Source organism: Cryptomeria japonica, chromosome 7, assembly GCF_030272615.1.
Source record: "Cryptomeria japonica chromosome 7, Sugi_1.0, whole genome shotgun sequence".
NCBI lineage: Eukaryota > Viridiplantae > Streptophyta > Pinopsida > Cupressales > Cupressaceae > Cryptomeria > Cryptomeria japonica.
In genome coordinates this window covers 774,022,078-774,046,161 of record NC_081411.1, presented here as the reverse complement: position 1 = coordinate 774,046,161, position 24,084 = coordinate 774,022,078, and positions in this window count along the sequence as shown.

Here is a 24,084-nt window from a genome sequence, read left to right as displayed (position 1 = left end):
TTATTAGAGGAAATGGGATCAATTAAATAAATAAAATGTTTTTTTTAATTTAGGAAAAGGACAATTTAAATTAATAAAAGTATTTATTTAAATCAGGAAAGGCTTAGAAGAGGATTAATGAATTAATTAAATAAATAAGAATTTAATTAATTAATAGAAGACATAGGATAAAATAAATAAATAAATAAAAATATTTATTTAATTAGATAGGACAATTTTAGGTGTCTACAGAAATAATCAACATGTATAGTGTATGCTCATTTCTCAAGCAGATGTATCTTTAATTATTAGAATTAATAAAATGTAGCTAACCCTTTGACAATACTTATAAAAAATATAAAATTTATATCAATTCAAATTACATTTCGGAGATCAATTTTAACATTAACTAGATTGAAATGTATAAAATATCAGATTAAATGTTATATTTAATTTTATCATAAATTAAATATATAAGATAATAATTTTTATTTTAAATTAAAAATATAATATAATAAAATGTCAAGTAAGGAATCAATAACACTAGATAGCCTGTCTCTTTCAGACAAGAACATTAAATCGAGAAAAGTGTGATGTTGTTCTCGAGGACAATGAGTGTCCTTTCCTGGAATGTTAGGGACTTGAATGCCCCTAACAAAAGATGCTTCATAAAGTGTCAATTAGATTCAAACGAAGGGAACATTGTATTACCCTAAGAAACAAAACTCTCTTCTGATCGAGCTTAGGAAGTTTTTAGAAGTTGGAAAAAATGGAAGTTCTTACATTCTCCAACACAAGGAGCATTAATTGGTATGACAGTGTTATGGAAGGGGAAAACCACACAGGTTGAAATTATAATGTCAAAAAAAACTAGATACTTGTAAAAATCACTTATTTTCAATCATCATTTTGGCTTTTCAATATTTATGCTCCCACATTAACATTAGACGTGTTATGGGAGAATATTTCATTGGTTTTATCCCATCTAAAAGAAGAAAAAGTGCTATTAGGTGGGGATTTCAATGCAATCAATCTTGCATCCAAATTAGAAAAGGGGAGGAATAATCCCACCCCCAAAAGTCAATGAAGACTTTCAAGATTTCGTGTTAGAAAATGATCTTCTAGATAGCCCTCAACAAAATGGTCTTTTTTCCTAAACAAATAAGATGAAAGGCTTCTATTTAATAGCTGAAAGGTTAGACAGATTCTTAATTTCAGTAGATTGGGTTGTGGAAATAGCTCCTCTTTGATCCTCTATTCTCTCTTTCTCAAGTTCTGACCACTTCTTGATTCTTCTAGTTTTAGTCTCTCAACCATATCAGCCAAAACTATCCTTCAAGTTCTATGAACTGTGGTTCAAGAACTCACAATTTTTGCCTCGATTAAAAACTTGGTGGGAAAATTCACCATTTGTAATTGGGTCTAAATTGCTTCAATTAGCAAAAAACTAGTTTTTATCAAGCAACAATTCAAAATTTGGAATGTAGATCATTTCAAGAATATCTTTCAAGCAAAATAAAAAATTCAAATGAAACTTGACTAACTCAATAAGAAAATAATTTCACAAGGAATGAACAATTCTTTTTTTCACTTCATGGTAAACTTTAGAAGGAGTTAGAAGAGATTCTAGCTAGGGAAGAAATTTTTTGAAGACATAAATCTAGGGAATTATGGCTACAAGATGGAGATAAAAACACTAAATTCTTCCACCCCTCTTCCAAATCAAGAAGCAAGAGAATGAAATATTATCTATTAATTATTCCTCATGATCCATTTTGAAGGAAGCTAAATAAATTGGGTTAGAAGTAGTAGACTTCTTCTCAAATTTACTGACAATACCAAACCACCATTCAAATCACAACATAGAGGAAAATTCTGAGGAAATCCTACAACATATTCCTAAACCAGTTTCAGATGAAGATAACAAGCTCCTTTTGTATCCATTCAAAATGGACGATATTGGGAATGTGGTATTTTCAATGCCTTATGATAAGGCTCCTAGTCCAGATGGGTTCACTGCCATGTTTTTCCAAAGGGGTTGGGAATTCATGAGAAGAGAAATTTTTCTTTCGATGGAAGAGTCCAAAAGAAATGATATTATCCTTAAAGAATTGAACAATACATTTATTATGCTGATTCCTAAAAAATGAAATCGTTATTCCTTTGTGAATTTTAGGCCCATTTCCTTGTGCAACACCATCTATTAAAAAAATTTGAGGGCCATCACCTTGAGGCTCGTAAGCTAATTCCCAAGATTATCTCAGAAGAACAAGGAGATTTTGTTTGAGGCAAAGAGAAGGATCTATAATTGTTCATGAAACCTTACATCGATAAACAAAAGTAAAATTCCAGCAATGTTCATAAAGCTTGATATGTCGAAGGCCTGTGATAGGTTAAACTGGGATTTTTTGTTTATGGTATTGGAAAAGTTTGGCTTTCACAACAAATGGTGTTGACGGATAAAATCATATATATCTTAGGTGAAATTTTTGTGGTTGGTTAATGGGAATCTAGAGGGATTTTTTAGCTCTTCTTAAGAGGTCAAACAAGGTGACCCTTTATCCCCTTTTCTATTTATTATAATGGAAAAATCTTAGAGTAGAGCAATTTCAAGAGTTCACTCTTAGGGTAAGTGGCAAGGGCTAGACATTGCAAGGACCAACATTAATATGACTCATTCGTTGTATACAGATGATACACTATTATTTGGTACATCTTCAATGAGTGAGGCAAAAGTAATCAAAAAAATGCTAGAAGATTATTGTTTGGTTTCAAGCCAAAAGATAAATGCAATAAAATCCAGTATTTTATTCCAAAATACCTCCCCTCAAATAAGAAGGCATATTTTACCTATCCTTAACTTCAAACAAGACCATCTTCCAAGCTAATATTTGGGAATTCCCTTATTTTCATGCACCAATATGTTGGAATCAAGGAACACTGAGAGGGGGGGTGAATCAATGTTCTACCAGTTATCTTATTTTCAAATCTAACTTTAAACCACCAGAAGAAAATGCATGAAACTAAAATGCAGAAACTCAAAACAACCTTGACCACAAAATCACAACACCGGGATTTTTAAGTGGAAACCCGAATGGGAAAAACCACAATGGGATTTGAACCCACAATATTATTCTACTATGGCCAATAGAAAAACAATATTACAATATGGGGAATGCACGGGCATTTGGGCACACTACTCAAATATAATAAGGGCTACAACCCCAAAAGGCTCACTGCCTTACTGATCAATTATAACGATGAAATACAATGAAAGAACTCTAAAATAGCATCTAACAATGCATGGATGAGTTCCGGTTATGTGTCAAATCTCTGGTTGTATCTGCTCTACAACTCTGCTCTGTTTCCTGTCTCGAATCAAGAATGCGCACATGAAACTTCACTGCTAGGGATTCTTGATCACCTCTCACTCGCATATCAATCATACCACCACATCAAAAGATCTTCTGCACCGGTCTTATATATCCACAATCACAAAATAGATCATTCACCAAGTCGGCCTGCTAATGTAACATGTAGTCATATGTCAGCTTGACCGGATCACCAAAGATAAATGTGAATCACCAAATAAGTGATAAAATGATGTCTCTATGTGGACCCAATCATCCTACACACGATTCATAGCACCGCAATCACCGAAAAGATTATGGATAAAAACTGCTCTGCTCAACCTGAAATATCGGTTAACTGGCTACCGGTTCACATTCGTTTATGGATATCAAGATCCATGATTACCGGATACGAATCTCATGAAGAGTTTCTATCAATGACAACCCTAAACCATTAATCAAGCATCAACAACCACCTGATGAGTGTCAATTGCCAACACAATAAACCTGAATTCTAGTGTAAAATTCTTACTCATATTTAGAATAGAATCGCATCTTAGAAGGGCAAATGGTTAACCTTAGTAGGGAAATTAACAATGATAAAAGCGGTTATTTCATCCATCCCAAATAATGTAATTTATGTTCTAAAGTTATCCAATTTAGTGCAAATGACTATTGAACAAGACATAAGAAAATTCATTTGGAATGGGAATTTAGATAAAAATAGCAAGGGAAAAATTCCTCTAGTTTCTTGGACCAAGATGTGTGAGCATAATAAACTTGGAGGGGAAAGACTACATAATTTGGAGGCAAGAAATCTAGCACTAGGTGCAAAGTTAGCATGGAATGTCTATGCAAAACCCTTTTCAAAATGGGCTCGCATAATTCAAGGTAAATACATGGACTTAGAGCTTCTTGAATAGATTTTTACTCTAGCAAACCCTCCAAAGGGCTAAAAGATGTGGAATTTCATCACAACTGCAAAAACAAAATCACTCCACATTTAACCTGGTTAATAAATAATGGAGAAAAAGCTATGCTCTGGGAGAATTCCTGAAATGGCCTTCCTCCTCTTGATAGAATTGATGGGGTGGAGGAAGCTAAGTCTTTCCTTAAGCAACATTGGAGTTGAAAAGTAATGGATTATTTTTTGCAAGATGATTCTCCTTTATCAAATGCAAAATTGAAAAGCTTGGTAGGTTGTAATTTTCTAGAATCACAAAAATCCCAGTTGTCAAATTTCTTAAAACAAAGGAAAATTTTATTTTCCAACCAGCAAGATACTTTGATGTGGTCACCTTCTAAAATAGGTGAGTATAAAGTGAATTCGGGCTATGCATCAATAATATAACAAGGTAATTTTGATGTAAAGGATTGGCCCTATAATCTTTGTTGGAACTTTTTCATTCTTCCAAAAGAAAGGGCATTTGCATGGCTAGTATTAAATAAAAATTTTATTGCCCCTTATGTGGACAACACAAAGAGACAATAGATTACTTATTATTAACATGTGATTTCTCCCAAAAATGGATTGGCCTTCTCCTCTCCAAAATTCTCTTTTGGAATTTTCTCCTGATGGCCAAAGGTATATCAAGATTCACTATTCTCAAGAATTTGGATGATATGACCTTCTATCATAATATGGAGCCTATGGTATGAAAGGAATAGAAGGATATTGTGGAAAGAGTTGCAATTAGTGGGGGAGACACTTTGCAAAATAGAAAGATCAATCTCCGAAGTAACAATGCCAAATGTGTTTAAAAATGGATCAAAGTAAATTTCTCGTCTTAGGATGCAAAAATATTAGCTCTATGGAAACAACTCCATTCACCTAATCTTGACACATGGATTTCAAAAGCTAAAACTCAAGTAAATAGAACAACAATTTGTTGGATTCTCCCTCCTCTCGACTTCATCAAACTCAATTTGATGGAGCTTCTCAAGGAAACCTCAGTATATCGAGTGTTTGGTGTGTTCTAAGAAACCTTCAGGTCAAGTTATTAAAACTCCAGCTATTAAATTATCAAATGGAACAAACAATCAAGAAAAGACTCATACAATACTAACAGGTCTTAAAATGGCTAAATACTTAGGCATCAAGCACTTATGAATAGAGGGGTATTTTATGAACATAATTAATTCTTGTAAAAATCTCCATTCCACGAGTTGGTCTCTCCATTACATATTGATAAAGGAATTCTCATTACTCAAGTGCTTTGAATCCTTTTGAACATCTCATTGTTATTGTAAAGCGGAAAATCGAACCCTAGGTGTTCCCCCACTCTAAGGAGAGAGAAAGGAGGTCACTAGGATTGACGGTTTTCACTTAGGAGAGACTTTACATTCAAAAGAGGGGTTGAAACTCACAAGATCCAATCCCACACAATGCAAGATTGAATTCTAGATGAGTTTCAAGGGTTGAGACAGCAAGGATACCCTCTTTTGTAAAGAATGTAGATAGAAGGATTGAACTAGGAGTGTATGTAAAAGTAGGAAAGATTCACTTGTAGACAGAGATAGAGACACGGGATGAAGCTACGGACCTGAAATTAGCAGTAAAATGTCGAGACGATGCTGTCCTGCAAGTTTGAGTGAAAGTTGACGGGACGATGGCGCCCGGAGTGCACACGGTCCTCTGAAAAATCTGCGAAACGAAGGGGGATCTGTTCGTCTCTGCACAAGGATTCTAGATCTTCAATTACAGCCACGTACCTGCAACCTACACACAGAAAAGAGAGGATGATTGGGGGGTTAGGGATTAGGGGTTTTCCTTCAGGTCAAACCCTGGTTTTGGAATTAACCAAGAAATGAGAATGTTGTAAATGTAAATGTTTGTAATGTAATCAAGTACTGATACCTTGTTGTAAGCATGTTTGTATTCTTACATGCAAAGGTGTAATGATGTTGTATGTTGTATGTTGTGTGTTGTAGGTGATCTCCTCTTCAATGGTTGAATCCTTGTCTTGAATGCAACACCTAGCCTTGAATGGAGACCTAGGATGCTCAATTGCTTGAAGGAATGCTTGAATGTTTGAATGTTTTAATGTTTTAATGTTTGCCTATCACTTCTGCCTCTTGCACACATATGTTTTTCCTCCTCCTTTTCTGGGAGGGAAAATGTAGTTTATATACTTGTCAATTAGGGTTAGGAGACTGATTTTTCCGACCTTAGGCTGACCTAGGAGCATTATTTTCCAAATTGCAAACTTGAAGACTCGATGCCCAACAAGAGACCGGGCCCAAAATAGGGCCAGGGACCAGGGCGCTAGGCGCCATGGTCCTCAGGGACCAGGGCACTAGGCGCCATGGTCCTAAAGGACCAGGGCACTGGGTGCCATGGTCCCACCTCCCGGGATAGTAGGGTGCAAGGAGGATCAGGCCAAGGTGCAGAAAGATGCAGTTTTTGATGTCGTAAATAGGTTTCAGGGTCTCCATTCAGGTTCAACGTTGCATCGCCATCGTGAAGACCCAAATGCAGTCGAAATTACAAGTGTCACAATTTTACGACGCTACAGTTATAGAGAATCCAATAAAGTGGCAGATGATTTGGCGAATTTGGGTTATGACCTCTCTAAAGAAGCATTACAACTCTCGCATCAAATTCTAGACACCTTCTTGAGCTGCAAAGTAAAATACTATCTTCCTTCTCTTGTTGTGGTCAAGTTTAGTTATATTTGAGGGAGAGTAAAAATGGTGACCTATGCATGTGCCCTCTTTGTTGAACAACATCTCTCCCAAATTGCTTTCTCAAGTCCTTCAGTTTTGCTTTCAAGTAAGTTTGTATCCAAGACAATTTTTTTGTACGTGTTTATATGCAAAATAGATGATATTTCTATTTTTTCTGACTTAATTCTTTATCTTAAATGCTTGCCAGTAATTTCATGGCATTCTTTCTAACCTCCTGGACCTCTCAAATGTAAATTAGTTTGTAATATGCAACATTTCTTGTGGTTAAAGGTATAAGCTCCTTGCCTTGAGTTGCTTACCTTTCATTGAAAAATATTTTTTTTTGTATTCTTTGGGTCCTTTGTCATAACCATTCACAACTTCTAGATCTTTTTAAAGTCTATTCTCTACATATTAATAAATTGTTTAGGCCTTAGTCTTTAATCTTAAAAAATAAAATAAAAACAAATTCAATATATTTAAAATTTAATTTTGAAAAATAGCTATTTCATTTATTAAAGAGTTTAAAATTAGACCTTTTTAGTTTTCAAATGGGTAATGTTTGTAGAAGTAGACAGATGCATTGACATATTTGAATCAAACAATTAATAGCACTTTTAACCTTCCCAATAAAGACAATCTTTTATCTATTAGATTAGAGTTTCACCATATTATTGATACCATTCAATCATACTATTTATATGATGATGCCACTATTCAAATATTTTATATATCATTATCATCTAGAGTTAGAAGCACCACAACTTATGTTCATATTAATTAGTCACTGCTACTCGAGCTAGGATTGTGGTCTCATTTTATATTGATAAACAAAAGGTTGGGGCTTACCATCATTAGGTGCAAGAACCCTAAATAAATGAGGTGTATTTACATTTTTATAAATAATTATAGACAAAGCTTTTTTTGGTGAAGCATGTCGATTATACATTCTTTGTTATATATATTTTTGGAGGAGTCAAATTATAAGGATTATAGTAAGCAAGAAAAGGAGACCAAGGAGGTCAATGGGGATAATGTGGTTGTGGAAGAAGAGGATGAAGATGGTGTGGAATAGATGAAAAAAGATAATGAGATCTTAGGAGAAAAAGAATAAAATATCAAACATAAAGGAGGTTGCCCAAGAGATAACAAAGGTTAATGATATGGATAATGATTTATTCGCCAATCTAAAAATGCAAGTGGTGGATCTTTAGAATTGAATGAGGGATGTGGAAAGAAGATGGGGGACTCTAGAGTCACCAAAAAGCATTTTGAAAATGCTATAAAAACCTCACCATTAACACTAGTGGAATTATGTGAAAGGCAGTTATGGGCATGGTGACTGGCAAGACTAAGATCAAGAAACAACTAAAAAAGAATGTAGGGACTAACAAGGAAAAGATGGAAGATCCTAAAGGATGCATTTCCTCTCAACATGACCAGAAGAAGAATCTGTGAGAGCTTGCATCAAACTGGGGAATCATCTAGGGCCCCAAGAATTAAGTTTTTATGTTCTCTATTTCTTTTTTGATGCTCCTTAGGTTGTGGTGGCTTGCGTGTCATCAAAGTTATAATCAGTTGATTTAAGCTTTAAGTTTATATATGGACTGATATAATTCTAAGACTTTATTAAGGCCTGAGTGTCGTGAGATGTTAAGTTTAAGTATGTATGTCAGTAGTTTAAATATCATTTTACTAGTAGATGTTATGTTTATTTTTATTATGATGGTTTTTATTATGTAAGGGTGGATCTTGTTGCCATTTTGATGGGCATGGGTATGGGATAGACTAGCCTAGTCTATGCTCTTTGATCCTCTCCTTGGATCACCACGTGTTCCAATCACACCCTAGGGTCTATAGGACTTCCTTTTCTTGTGGAATCCCCTGACCTTGTCCAATCCACCCACCAACAACTTGTAGTACTTCTCCTAGGGTCTCACCTACTCATGAGATTCAAAAGAACCCTTAATTAGGCTAATAAGGGTTTGGCTTCTCCTACCCTTCTTAGGTCCTAGCAAGGATAGGACAGGTCTTAGACATAGTTTTCCATTCATTCATGTGTCCCTAAGAGGTTTAGACCTTCCTATTTGTTACCGATCTCTCTATTTTGCTTCTTTCCTACAAAATAGGGCTACAAGGAATGAGCCCCAATTAGGCCTCCATTCCGGACTTCTAGGGCGCCCTCTTGCAAATGATGACCAAACATGTGAAACTCCTAAAAAGGAATACTATTCAATTAGCAAAGGCTCAAATATTTCCCTAGTTTTGGGCCTCCAAATGTCCGTACACTGCCCTAGGTGAATTTTGGGGTTTTTGAGGGTTTTTAGACCTGCCAAGGTCACAGTGATGGTTTGATGTCTACACTACCTTATCTGGATTGGTGGAAGCTCCTCCTTCTCACATATGATGCACCACACACCCCTCTACAACTCCTCCAAAGGGTGCATCCTCCTCTATCCTTCCTTGCTCTCACAGACGTCTGCAACCTTAACCCTTCCTAGCCGGGCACCATCCAGTCTCGCCTAGGAGTGGGTTTTTGGATGGCTTCCCTGCATGTTCAAGGGCTCTTCTTGCTCTGAGGTAATTTATAGGGTCTGAACTCCTATTCCCCATGGTTTCATGGTGATTCCACAATGGGGATAGGAGTTGTCAACCCATTTCCACAAAACAGTCCAAAACTGAACAGTGAAAGACTAGTTCACAAAATATTTACAAACACACAAAACCTGCACAACACACTTAACCTAAATGCTCAAAAATGAAAGTATGAACACAATACAAGTTCCTCAACATGGTTTTGTCTGCAAATCAATTCATTATCAAAATTTTATGCTCCATTTGTGCCGACTGGCCACAAAATTACAGTCACAGTCAAAAGTCTATTTCTCTTGGTCGTACAAACTAACATCCCATCCCTCATTTTAGGGTTTGCAACAATATATAGCATCCTTTCCTTGGTCTATGTGCCAAAATTAGGGTTATCCACGCTAAGCTAAGGTTTTTTACCCATTAGGTGGAAAAGTTGCTTGACAACTTTGAAAAGTTGTGATGCAACTTTTGCAACTTTTGAGCAACTTTTGCAATGTTGCTTTTTTTGACTTCTAGGCCTACATTGGGCTATCCTATGGACACCACCATGCTAAAAGGACCCCAAAATCATCAATGGCACACATTCCCTCTACTCTACAAGAAACCTCAACCAAGACTTGAGAACCTAGGACCTAAACAAGACCAATGAGCTCATGGCTCTTATTACATTTACAATGGCTTTTCAAGAAGCAAAATCACAACAAAACAAATGCTAGGAGCCCTTAGAAGGGTGCTCCTACACCATACTCCCCCTCTGCACAAAATTAAGTAACTAGGGGAGAGATGAGAGCTGGGTCAATGCCAAGTTTCTTGAACCTGCCCTCTTCAACCCAAGTAGCTACAGACACAGGTTGACCTGCCCACTTCACCAAGTGTTCCATGTAGACTTGGTGTCTAGTAGACTTCTTCACCCGTGACTCCAGGATCTCCTCTGCTATGGGCTGCTTCACTTGAGGTAAAACATTCACATCCAAGTCCTGCAGTACCTTGGCTTGATTCTCAGTTTGCCCTTCTATTTCACCCTTATATAATATTAGATCAGTAACATTGAAGACTAGTGATATAGCCAAATCTGAAGGTAGATCCACCTTGTAGGCATTCTCACCATATTTGGACAGAATTTTACAAGGTCCAGCCCTCTTCATTTGCAGCTTGGTAGGCTTGCCGCTTTGCATTCTAGCTTTACTCAAATGTACCATCACATAGTCACCCACTTTGAATTGAACCTCTCTCCTTTTCTCATCCACTTTAGCTTTCATTTTTTGAGTAGACTCTAGGATGGCTCTCTTGACCTGTTCTTGGACTTCCTTGATGGTTTGAGTGAAGTCTTCTGCTTGTCCACTCTTCATCTCCATGGAACCAAGTTCTCTTAGTTCACACACCCCTCTTGGATGTCTTCCATAAACAACCTCAAAGGGACTCCTTCCAGTGGTCCTATTTACACTGTCATTGTAGGCATACTCTGCTTGTGGAATGACTAGATCCCATGTCTGCCCATACTCCTTAGTTAGACACCTCAACAAGTTGCCTAACACCCTGTTAATGACTTCAATTTGACCATCAGTTTGAGGATGGTAAGCTGATCTGAATGATAAATTGGTTCCTAGTCTTCTCCATAAGGTTTGCCAAAAATGGCCCATGAACTTGTTGTCCCTATCTGAAACAATACTTAATGGGAGTCCATGAATCCTTACAATCTCCTTAAAGAAGAGATGTGCAACATAACTGGCATCATGAGTAGTTTTACATGGAATAAAATGGCTCATCTTAGAAAACCTGTCTACTACCATATAGATGTTATCCATACCTGTCTTTGTCTTGGGGAGTCCTACCACAAAGTCCATGCTTACACACTCCCAAGGCCTATTTGGAACCGGTAATGGTTGATAGAGGCCTGCATTGCTTGATCCTCCTTTGGCTCTTTGACACACACCACACTGCTCCACATACCTTCTCACATCCCTTGGCAACCTAGGCCAATAGTAGTACCTTTGTACTAGATCCAAGGTTTTATTGATTCCAAAGTGTCCACTTAGACTACCATTGTGTTTCTCTTGTATGAGATTTTCTCTCATGGATCCTCTAGGCACACATAACTGATTGCCTTTGAACAAGAGACCATTTTGAAGAGTTTATTATGCATACTCACCATGGAAATGATTCTCAAACTCCTTGTAGACCTTGTAGGCTGATAAGAAGTCTTCATCTTCTTCATAGAGATCCTTGAAACCTTCTATCCCTATGCTTTGCAATTGTAACTCTTGGACAGTCAATAACTTCCGGCTTAAAGCATCTACCACCTTGTTGAGTTGCCCCTTTTATGCTTGATGGTAAAGGTAAAGGATTGGAGGTACTCCATCCACTTCAAATGTCTATTGCTAAGCTTCTCTTGAGTGTTAATGTAGCTCAAAGCCTAGTTATCTGTGAACACCACAAATTCCTTTGGGACCAGGTAATGCCTCCACTTCTTGAGAGACTGAACTAATGCATATAACTCTAGATCATAGGATGAATACCTCTTCTTTGCCTCATTAAGCTTCTCACTGAAAAATTCCACAGGTCTTCCCTCTTGACTCAATACACCCCCTACTGCAATTCCACTTGCATCACACTCCAATGTGTATAGTTTGTCAAACGTAGGTAAGAGTAGGATGGGTTTTGTGGCTATTTCTTGCTTCAATAATTGGAATGCTTTATCAGCCTGTTTAGTCCATTTGAACTTAGTTTTCAGGCCTCCTTTTATGGTGTCAAGTACTGGTGCACATATGCCACTCAAGTTCCTCACAAACTTTCTATAGAATTGGGCTAGACCATGGAAACTCCTCACTTCAGTCCCTGTTTTAGGGGCAGGCCAATTCAAGATTGCCTCCACTTTGCTTGGATCCATCTTCAAGGTTCCCTTAGACACCACAAACCCCAAGTAGACTAACTCTTGTTTCAAAAAGTCACACTTCTCTAGGTTGATTGCCAACTTCTCTTCATACAACCTCTCTAGGACTAACCTCAAATGTTCAAGGTGCTCCTCTTTGGTTATGCTATAGATGAGTATGTCATCTAAGTACACCACCACAAATCTGCCTGTGAAGTCCTTTAACACCTCATTCATCAGCCTCATGAAGGTGCTTGGGGCATTGGTAAGTCCAAATGGCATCACCAGCCATTCATACAACCCTTCTGTGGTCTTAAAAGCGGTCTTCCACTCATCACCCTCCTTGATCCTAATCTGATGATAACCACTTTTAAGATCCAACTTGGTGAAATACATGGCACCTCCTAAATAGTCCATCAAATCCTCTATTCTAGGAATAGGGAATCTATACCTTATGGTGATCCTATTTATTGCCCTTGAATCAGTGCAAAGTCTCCACTTGCCTCCCTTCTTTGATGCTAGCACTATCGGGACTGCACATGGGCTGATACTCTTCTTGATCAGTCCTTGATCCAATAACTCCTACACTTGCCTTGCCACCTCCTTGTTTTGATCAAGTGTGAGCTTATATGTAGCTTTATTGGGTAGTGATGCACCAAGAACAACTTCTATTTGATGGCTTATAGACCTTCTTGGTGGAAGTGTTGCAGGTGCTCCATCACTCACTATGTCCTTATACTCTTGCAACATTTGTTTCACCTCCTTGGGTACCTCTGTCTGCAACTTATCTTCCTCCTCCTTTGGCTTCACAAAGATGGTACATCTCACTATCTCCTCCTCATGTAGCAAGTGTAAGAACTTTTTACCAGTATTAAGTAAGACACTAGGTGCTCTTGAGGTTTCCTCATCATTCTCTATCAGTGACTAAATCTTAAAAGTCCTACTGTCCTTCTTGAAGGAGATGGAGTTCTCCTCTCCATCATAGATCACCTTCCTATCAAATTGCCAGGGCCTACCTAGCAATAGATGACAAGCATCCATGGGTAGCACATCACAAAGGATCTTGTCCTTTTACCCTCCAATGGAAAACTTTACCCAAGTCTGTTCATTGATAAGCACACTCTGCTCTTGATTCAACCATGTCACCTTGTAAGGGCTAGTGTGGGGTATCTTTGTGAGTTTCAACTTCTTGGCTACCTCATCTGATATGATATTATCAGTTGACCCTGAATCCGCTTTCACCTTTCAAACCTTACCAAGGATCTTGCATCTCACCCTAAACAATGCTCTCCTATGCTTAGGTTCATCCTTAACCGGATGTCTTATCAAGACTCTATTGAACATTAGATTTTCTCCAATCTCTGATTCAATATGGTCCACCTCAAGTGTCTTGTTAATTGATGTGTCTTCATGGGCATAAGCAACCCTCTTTCCATTGTTTGATGAGGTAGGCTTGTCAGGGCATCTATAAGTCGGGTGTCCCAACTATCCACAGTTGTAGCATTTCATGGTTGCAAAGTAGGAACTACTCCTTCTGGTACCTCTGCCCCTATTTGGACCCCCTTGTGCACCTCTACCTTGAGAATGGCCTCCTCTAAGAGTGGCTTCACTGTTATGCTCAATCAATTTGGACTCTCCTTGATTCTTGTGCTCACTTATCTTGCTTTGGTAACCACCTCGGTGATTCATTTGATCTCTACCTCTGCCTCTACCCCTGTTGTTGGAGTCTCCCTTCCTTTTGTTCCTCTCTTCCACCTTAACAGTAAGCTGATGACACTTTTGGACAGTGGTAGGAGTCCATAGGCTTATCTCCTCTTGGATGTTCCACTTTAGGCCACTTAGATACCTAGCCACCTTGATGGATTCCTCTTCTTGGACTTTGGATCTAAGACAAAGCTTTTGAAACTCCTCTGTGTAAGAGGCCACATCAAGATCTTTCTACTTCAATCCTTGTCTCTTCTTATGAAGTTGAACTTCATAATCGTTTGGCAAGTAGTTCTCTTTGATCTTACTCACCATGGCCTTCTAGTTTGCAATAGGTAGCTTCCCCATACTGATTCTCTCCTCTTGCAAGTATTTCCACCATGTCAAGGTTGCTCCCCTTAGTCTTGATTTGGCAACCTTAACCTTTTGAGCTTCTGTCACACCTTCACACTCAAAGTGGTTCTCCATACAATCCATTCCATGACGGTGTCAATATCCATTGTCCCACTAAAAAGTGGCAATCCTTCAAAAGCTTTTGTATTCAAAGCCTTAATGGCCTTTAGAAAAGTTTCCTCATTGATTACAGGGTTTGGTTCAGGTGTGATGTCATCTATATCAATAGCTTTCTTGCCTCTATCCTTGGTGTCCTCACCCCCAAGTCCTTGTGCCCACTGATCAACCACTTCTTGCAGCTTGTCCCTTATCTCACTCATAGCAACTTCAAGGAGTCTATTTTTCTCCTTTTGTTCTTCTACCTCCCTAGCTAGCTCTGCATTAGTGACCATTATGTTCTCCCCTACTGATTCACCAGAATATAGAGACATGCACGGTCCACCAAATCTTTAACTGGCTCTGCTACCAATCTGATGGGCATGGGTATGGGATAGACTAGCCTAGTCTATGCTCTATGATCCACTCCTTGGATAACCAGGTGTTCCAATCACACCCTAGGGTCTATAGGACTTCCTTTGCTTGTGGAATCCCCTGACCTTGTCCAATCCACCCACCAACAACTTGTAGTACTTCTCCTAGGGTCTCACCTACTCATGAGATTCAAAAGAACCCTTACGTAGGCTAATAAGGGTTTGGCTTATCCTACCCTTCTTAGGTCCTAGCAAGGATAGGAAAAGTCTTAGACATAGTTTTCCATCCATTCATGTGTCCCCAAGAGGTTTATACCTTCCTATTTGTTACCGATCTCACTATTTTGCTTCTTTCCTACAAAATAGGGCTACAAGGAATGATCCCCAATTAGGCCTCCATTCTGGACTTCTAGGGCTCCCTCTTGCAAACAATGACCAAACTTGTGAAAATCCTCAAAATGACTTCTATTCAATTAGCAAAGGCTCAAATATTTCCCTGGTTTTGGGCCTCCAAATATTCGTACACTGCCCTAGGTGAATTTTGGGGTTTTTGAGGGTTTTAAAGAGGGTTTTTAGACCTGCCAGGGTCATAGTGATGGTTTGATGTCTACACTACCTTATCTAGATTGGTGGAAGATCCTCCTTCTCACATATGATGCTCCACACACCCCTCTACAACTCCTCCAAAGGGTGCATCCTCCTCTATCCTTCCTTGCTCTCACGGACCTCTGCAACCTTAACCCTTCCTAGTCGGGCACCGTCCAGTCTCACCTAGGAGTGGGTTTTTGGATGGATTCCTTGCATGTTCAAGGGCCCTTCTTGCTTTGAGGAAATGTACAGGGTCTGCACTCCTATTCCCCATGGTTTCATGGTGATTCCACAATGGGGATAGGAGTTGTCAACCCATTTCCACAAAATAGTCCAAAACTGGACAGTGAAAGACTAGCTCACAAAATATTTACAAACACACAAAACCTGCACAACACACTTAACCTAAATGCTCAAAAATGAAAGTATGAACACAATACAAGTTCCTCAACATGGTTTTATCTGCAAATAAATTCATTATCAAACTTTTATGCTCCATTTGTGCCGACTGGGCACAAAATTATAGTCACAGTCAAAAGTCTCTTTCTCTTGGCCGTACAAACTAGCATCCCATCCCTCATTTTAGGGTTTGCAACAATATATAGCATCCTTTCCTCAGTCTGTGTGCCAAAATTAGGGTTCTCCACACTAAGCTAAGGTTTTTGACCCATTAGGTGGAAAAGTTGCTTGACAACTTTGAAAAGTTGTCATGCAACTTTTGAGCAACTTTTGCAATGTTGCTTTTCTTGACTTCTAGGCCTACATTGGGCTATCCTATGGAAACCACCATGCTAAAAGGACCCCAAAATCATCAATGGCACACATGCCCTCTACTCCACAAGAAACCTCAACCTAGACTTGAGAACCTAGGACCTAAACTAGGACCTAAACAAGACCAATGAGCTCATGGCTCTTATTACATTTACAATGGCATTTCAAGAAGCAAAATCACAACAAAACAAATGGTAGGAGCCCTTAGAAGGGTGCTCCTACACCACATTTCTATCTAAACAACCCACTTCATGTTTTGTGGTTGTTTTTGGGAGCTGGTTGTTGTTTCTCATGGTTGATGTTTTGATCTATCCCTACTTATATAATAAAAAACAATGATCATATTGAACTTCAGGAGATAGAATTTAATAAATTATATATTCTTAAATGTGATGCAAGTTTAATAAATTTTAATTTTAGTTTGACATATTAAATTTAAATATTATATGTTCTCTCTCACACAAATGTTTTGATTCTATCCATGTTTAAGTACACATATTTTATGTCACCTTTTCTATATATTTCACGTGCATACGATATCATAGACAAGTTATATTCATATTTGATAAAATTTTATATATTTTGAATATACACATGATTAATCACATATACAACCATTCAAAAAAATTAATTAAATTAATTAACTTAAAATTAATAATAATTTTGTCCAAGGGGTTGAGCTTAACTGGCTAAAACACTAGGTTCTCACTGTGGAGACCCAAGTTCAATTCCCAATAGGGACATCTAAAATGGAATTCTAAATTGTGACTCTTGGCCTTCCATAAAAATGGGGAAGGTCTAGGGTCAATCTAATCAAACATAATAATAATAATTCAAAATATTGCGACTTCGACCTATTACCTACCAAAAAAAAAAATTAAAATTAATAATAATTTTGACAAAAAATTAATAAAATTTTAATCAAGTTTAATGTCATATATAAAAAAATATAATATTATAAGATTTTTTAATAAATGGATATTTCAGTTCTTAATGAGCTACTCTGATGTGGAGGGCCAAGCAAATAGAACCCTAGAGGTGGTGAAATTATAAAGAAACCATCACTAAAAATAGTTCGTAGGATTACATCCAAAGTAAAGGATCCTAACAGAGAAGGTCTTATACACAAAAACCCTAGATATTTACTACTTTTTATTGTGGCACGAAGCATGATCACCCCATGTTGATTGAATTCATTGCTCGCCTCATGCGTCCTCCCCATTATTGAAAAGAACCAATCGATTTTTGTGAAAGAAGAAACTTTAAGGTTACTCTATGTCCAATTGCTTACGTTGCCTCTCATTCTATCCAATTATAGGGATGATGAACGAAACCTAAGGGACCCGTTATGAGAGCACCATGCAAAAGCTACGCCACTACATAAGGTGGGAACCTTAATCCACTAACAACTTTTTCAAGAGCATCCTTCAAACCAACCTTCATACTCCAATGACAACTTCATCAACCACCTCCTTCAAATCCAACCTCCATTCTGGCCTAATCCAGTATCATCGTTTGTGTTCGACTTCTTTTGTCTCACCTACCTCAGGAATGATGCCTACAACACATAGATGATGAATTTAATCAAAATCTGTGTTTCATCATCATGAATTATTCTTAAATGTTGCTTTGATGACGTGGATGATGACGACGATATTGATTTTGAAGATTTTCTTTTGCCTCCCCTACCTCAAGAATGATGCCTACAACACATAGATAATGAATTTAATCAAAATATGCGTTTCATCATCATGAATTATTCTTAAGTGTTGCTTTGATGACTTGGATGATGACGACGATATTGATTTTGAAATTTTTTTTTGGTCTCCCCTACCTCAAGAATGATGCCTACAACACATAGATAATGAATTTAATCAAAATCTATGTTTCATCATCATGAATTATTCTAAGTGTTGCTTTGATGACGTGGATGATGACGACAATATTGATTTTGAAGATTTTCTTTTGTCTCCCCTACCTCAGGAATGATGCCTACAACACATAGATAATGAATTTAATCAAAAACTGTGTTTCATCATCATTAATTATTCTTAAGTGTTGCTTTGATGATGTGGATGATGACGACGATATTGATTTTGAGGATTTTCTTTTGTCTCCCCTACCTCAGGAATGATGCCTACAACTCATAGATAATGAATTTAATCAAAATCTGTTTTTCATCATCATGAATTATTCTTAAGTGTTGCTTTGATGACGTGGATGATGATGACGATATTGATTTTGAAGATTTTCTTTTGTCTCCCCTACCTCAGGAATGATGCCTACAACACATAGATAATGAATTTAATCAAAATCTGTGTTTCATCATCATGAATTATTCTTAAGTGTTGCTTTGATGACGTGGATGATGACGATGATATTGATTTTGAAGATTTTTTGTCAAACTCAGACCAATACAATCTTCAAGAAATATAATTTGACATTACTTTGTTAGTACTTTTCTTGTTGTGTTTCTTATTTTAAAGGGATTGTGTGAAATATTCTCAGCTAAAAGAATCTATTGCCACTATTTGCGACCTCTTTACAGTATTCACTTTCTGATATGGTCATAGATGGTTACAACTACGCTAGCCCCAATTTGGATTATAGAAGATATAGCTCGCTCCCTAATAGAATGTTTTTTGGGACTTTGAAGGTTGCATGACTATCTAGCCTTGTTGTTATCGATTCTCATCTTTACCCACCCAAATCATTTTGTGATACCTTATGTGAAAAAAGTAAAGATTTTTCCAAAAACATGATGATTGCAACTAAAGCCCTTGTGAACTAGAATGTGTTTTCATGTGCATAGAGACCTTTTATTATGGAGTTTATGTCTTCAAATGACAAAAAAGACCATTTGAGTGTTAGGTTGCAACTCTAGGAGGGATATATTTAAATCTCAAACCTTGGTAGCCCTCCTTTGATCTATTGTAGGATAGTTTTTCCTCTCTATATGTTTGGTTTGCCTCTCTTATCTATCCTTACAATATTGTCCTTCTTTCTCTAAGGCTATTAGGGGCTTGTTGGGGAAACTACTCAATATTGCTTTAAAAAGTATAAATCATGTTCATGTTACTTATGACATAATATGTGTGAAAATAGATTTGGAGAAGGGTTTTCTTATATAAATTATTTTGAAAAAGTGAGATAGATCTTGGATGCAAAAAAAGGCATTTTGAAAAAGCGAAGTAAATCTTGGGTGAAAAAATAAAATTTTGTGAATTTTCTTTTTTGTTGTAACTTTTGTTATGTGTATAGTCATTTGACTTTTGATTTCCTTCTTCTCATAATCTCAATAAGTTCTCTTCTCAACCTACTTGGTGGAAAGGGGTTGAGTCTAATAACCTCACTATTTTCCCACAATAATAGGTTGATTCGTTTGAAGTGCTCAATAAAGTTTAATTTGAAGTAAAATGCTAAAAACCCCTTTAGGCAAAGAAAGGGAAGCTTCTACTCCTCCCATGTGGCAATGGGTTTTACCTCCAATCAAAGTTTCAACATTACAATTTGAAGATTTAAAATGTGGGATAATCAACACCATATATTATATCATGGTTGAAGATTTATAGGTCACTCCTTTCCTCGAGTAGGAATAGACATTGTTGAAAAATGAACATTTTGTAGAAAGACCAACCATCATACGATTCTAAGATCTTTTAGTGCTATGAGGAGGAAGTCTACGAATTGTAAAGCCTCTTTCATTCATTACTAAATTATATGTAAAAAGAGTCCCCCTTTTAAGAAGGACGAAGTGATTTTCAAAATGTGATATATGAGGTAGTATTTAATCTCTTGATTAATAAACTTTAATTTTGAATGGCTTTGGTGAACTACACATTACTATAATGCATACACTTCAATGCTTTTCTTGCAGCCCTTAGATGCCTAACCCATTTATGAAGAAAAAATATTTATAAATACATATGTATATTAATTGATGCATCAATATACAATAATATATAAATTTAATTTTTTTAATTTTATAAAATATACAAATAATATCAATACTATAACATTTTTTCTTGATAACAATTAATCAGTATTCAATATGTAAACACTTATAGATCACCTTGATTATAAACATATATATGTTTAAATCAAGAAATGGGTAAAAAATAAATAATCAACCACATACACCTTAGTGTTTACAAAACAAGTTTTCTAATATATAATCCAGTCTTCTTTGTCTACAATAAATAAGTACAAATTAATGAGTATAGCAAATTTTAGGTTTCAAATATATTATAATAGATAATATAATTCAAATGATATAGACATAAGATATCAATTTTATAGCATATGTCTTTCTTCACAGTCCTCAAGACCTAATACTTGATGTGTAAACACTTATTGATCAATACCCATTATAAACATATAAATTCAAAATAGAAAACAAGTGAAAAATAATTGACTACATGCACACATTAAAGATCTTCTAAATTAATTTATTGAATTATAATTGAGTCTTCTATCACGTTGAAATCAAATAGCAAGTACAAACTTAAGAACATAGAGTAGAGTCTTCAAATATATTTTAATAAATTTTAAATATACAGCTAAAGCTCTTGATAAATATTTTTGAGTCCTTCATAGTTTTTAGGATCTCCAAAATCTTTTCATCCTCCTCAATATTGAACTTTCATTTTGGTTTTTCATGATTAATATTTCACATAGAATATTTTAAATTTATTCATTTAGCTACAATCAAGTGGCTATAATTTAGAACATTTTGTTCAAGCATACATTTATAAAACATAACACTACTTTTATCTATCTTAGTATGTTAGAAATTTGTGCCTTCAATTGCAAATAAACTAGTGGGGTACTCTTTTTCATCATCATCTATCACAAGTTGAACCACCTTACATTTTAATTGAGTTTGCTAGCACCCAATCTTGCATGTCTCAAAATTGTACCTTGTACCTCCATTGTTGTTCTTGTGTCTTATTTGGCTCGTCATAAATATGATCCAAGATTCTCTTCAATGGGAACATTAAAAAATTATGGTTAGTGTTGTGTTTTACACCTTTCAATCCTTGGCATATGTTTAAGAGTCAAAATTTAAGTTTGAGGGCTTTAGGGTCAAAATGCAAGCCTGGATAGAACTTTGGTACCCTAATACAATTTTTGTAATCTTTGCAATATATCATCCATTTCAACAATAAGGCTGGAGTCAAATGATTTTTAGAAATTTTGTAGGTTGTCCATACTAGTTTCATCACATTCACATGCTCTTGAGGAGTACACAAGTACTTGAGGATTTGTAAAGTATTTAGTAATATAATCACACCCAAATGAGACCATTAGTGTTGTTTATTTATGTGCTTAGAAGTAGGTGTGGACCATTGTTTGAATGATAGAGTGCTGAGTTGGAGATGCATAAGTCCATGGAGAAAGTGTATGGTAGAGTGGTGGAGTTGAGATACAAGAAAGTAACTTATAGGGTAGGGTGAAAATTTTGGTGGAGAGCTTAGGCAAAAAGTGAAAGATTTGGAAGGAAGGAGACAACTTGCAATTTTTTGCAAGATTGCATGAGAGCTTCGAATTCTTGCAGAACAAGGTAGAGATAGAGAAGAAAAGTAGGATGTAGGCAAGAAAAAGTTATAAGGATTCAAGCGAGTTCTAGACCTCCATAATGTAAAAGCAAAGGGGATTAGAGTTGTCAAGCAATTTGTGAAGGGGGTGATAAAGTTTGATAACCAACCTTGGTGGGGATGTAAGATGGGTGTGTTTATACAAGGGAGGAGAAATTCATGATATAAATACTGACATCAAGTGGAGTAGAAAGTAATTTACAAAACTACTCAACTACATGAAGGATTTGGCATTCTATAAAGGATGAAGCTTGTGAGGAATTGAAGTGGATAACTAAGGTGGAGAAGCAATTTTAGATCAAATTATTTAAGTCCAATTAAGATGAGAAAATTAGAGGTAAAGGAATACATCCAATTAAAAAAGATTACATGATATTTCAAGAAGTCCAAAACTTTGTATTGTATTATAGGTAGAGGGTGGAGGTGAGCACTTGATTTGAAAAGATTACAAAAATTGTATTAGGTTTCCAAAGTTTTCCTTGGTCATCCATTTTGATCCTAAAGCCCTCAAACCTTTTTGTTTAACCTAAATAATGTAAAAGGGGGTCGTTGGATGATCTTGGAGAGTCCACTCATGTATAGAGGTTGCCAAATTTGTAGCCTATGGCCTCAAATGATGTAATTTATAGTTTGTTAGGGATGTGAATATATTGGTATTGGAAGAGTAAAATCATGCATTGGATTATCTATAGCTAGGCATATCCATCATGTATTGTAATATTTTAGTGAATTATTTGATCAATGCCACTAGTTGTCTCTTACCAAATCTTGTCATATGATATATTGAGGAGTTGATTAATGTGCCAAATTTATAATATATTACAAAATATTGTAGTGGTCCCTCCTTGTTGCATATGGGGTATTAAATATTTGAGATGGACACTTTCAAGCATGTTTAGTTGTGGATGTATTTGATCTTTTCGCTTGTATATGCATGTGAATATAGTTCCATGATTTGTTCACATGTGTATAATTTTCATTTTCTTCTAATCTCTAACTTAGTTTCCCAATGGAGTAATCACTAGTATTGATGGTGATATAACAAAAACAAAAAAAACAAGATTCAAACACAATTTAGTTATTACATCCTTTGTAATGTAAGAGTAGTTAGGTTTTGGCATCCTTGGTAATGTAAGAGTAGTTAGGTTTTGCATTATCTCATTATTCAACATTGTTACTTATGACATAGTATTAGCAAGCTCAAATTCATAAATTATTAGAGGATCATGTTAACATGTTTACAACTTGCCCATGTGTATGAACAATATAAGGGAACTCTCTTGTTGAGATACAAAATTGTTCCATCTTTAGATGCATATGCAAGTTTATCTTTATCTCATTGATGGAGGTCTGGTAAGTATTTTGTAGCTAGTATTGGCGGGAGCTTGGTGACATATTATGGGGTTCCTAATACATTGGATATTATTGTTGAATTTATTTTTTCCAACACTTCTATTATGGGTCCTCTCAATGACTTCAAGAAATACCCCTTTGGTATAGTATATCCTAAAGAAGAAGAGATTGTGCACTTTTATCTATTGGTCCAAGTTGTCCTTTGTTTCATCATATGTGCTACCTTAGTCATAAGTTGACCTTCCATAAGCTTGGATTTAGGTTTACTAATAAGGTTTTAGAAAAATACAACTTTAAGACCCAAGACATCTCAATATATAATTCTAAACACTTTTTGACTAATTTGGATTAACAATTAGGGGAAAGGACCCAGTAGTTGAGCACCCTAACTTCGCACTTCTCAAAATCCTGCATGGAAATTTCAAATCACTTCGATTTTTTTACAGCAGCTTACTTGGCAAGTCCCCTACTTATAACTAAGGTTTCAAGGCCACATCATCAAATATGATGCCACATCAGCATGCTTTTTGCCAAGGTGTCCAAAATAGCCCAAAAAAAAAGTGAGACCAATAGGTGTGCAAAAGGGCCCCAATACTTGTGCAGCTGATGTGGCATCACATGATTTTGTTACTTTTCACAACAAATGGTATATTTCATTCAATTATTGGTACTAATCATACAACTATTGGTGCAATGTTATACAAAGGTTGGACATTAAATCAGCAAGTACGGGGTATTAAATCAACAACTTCTAT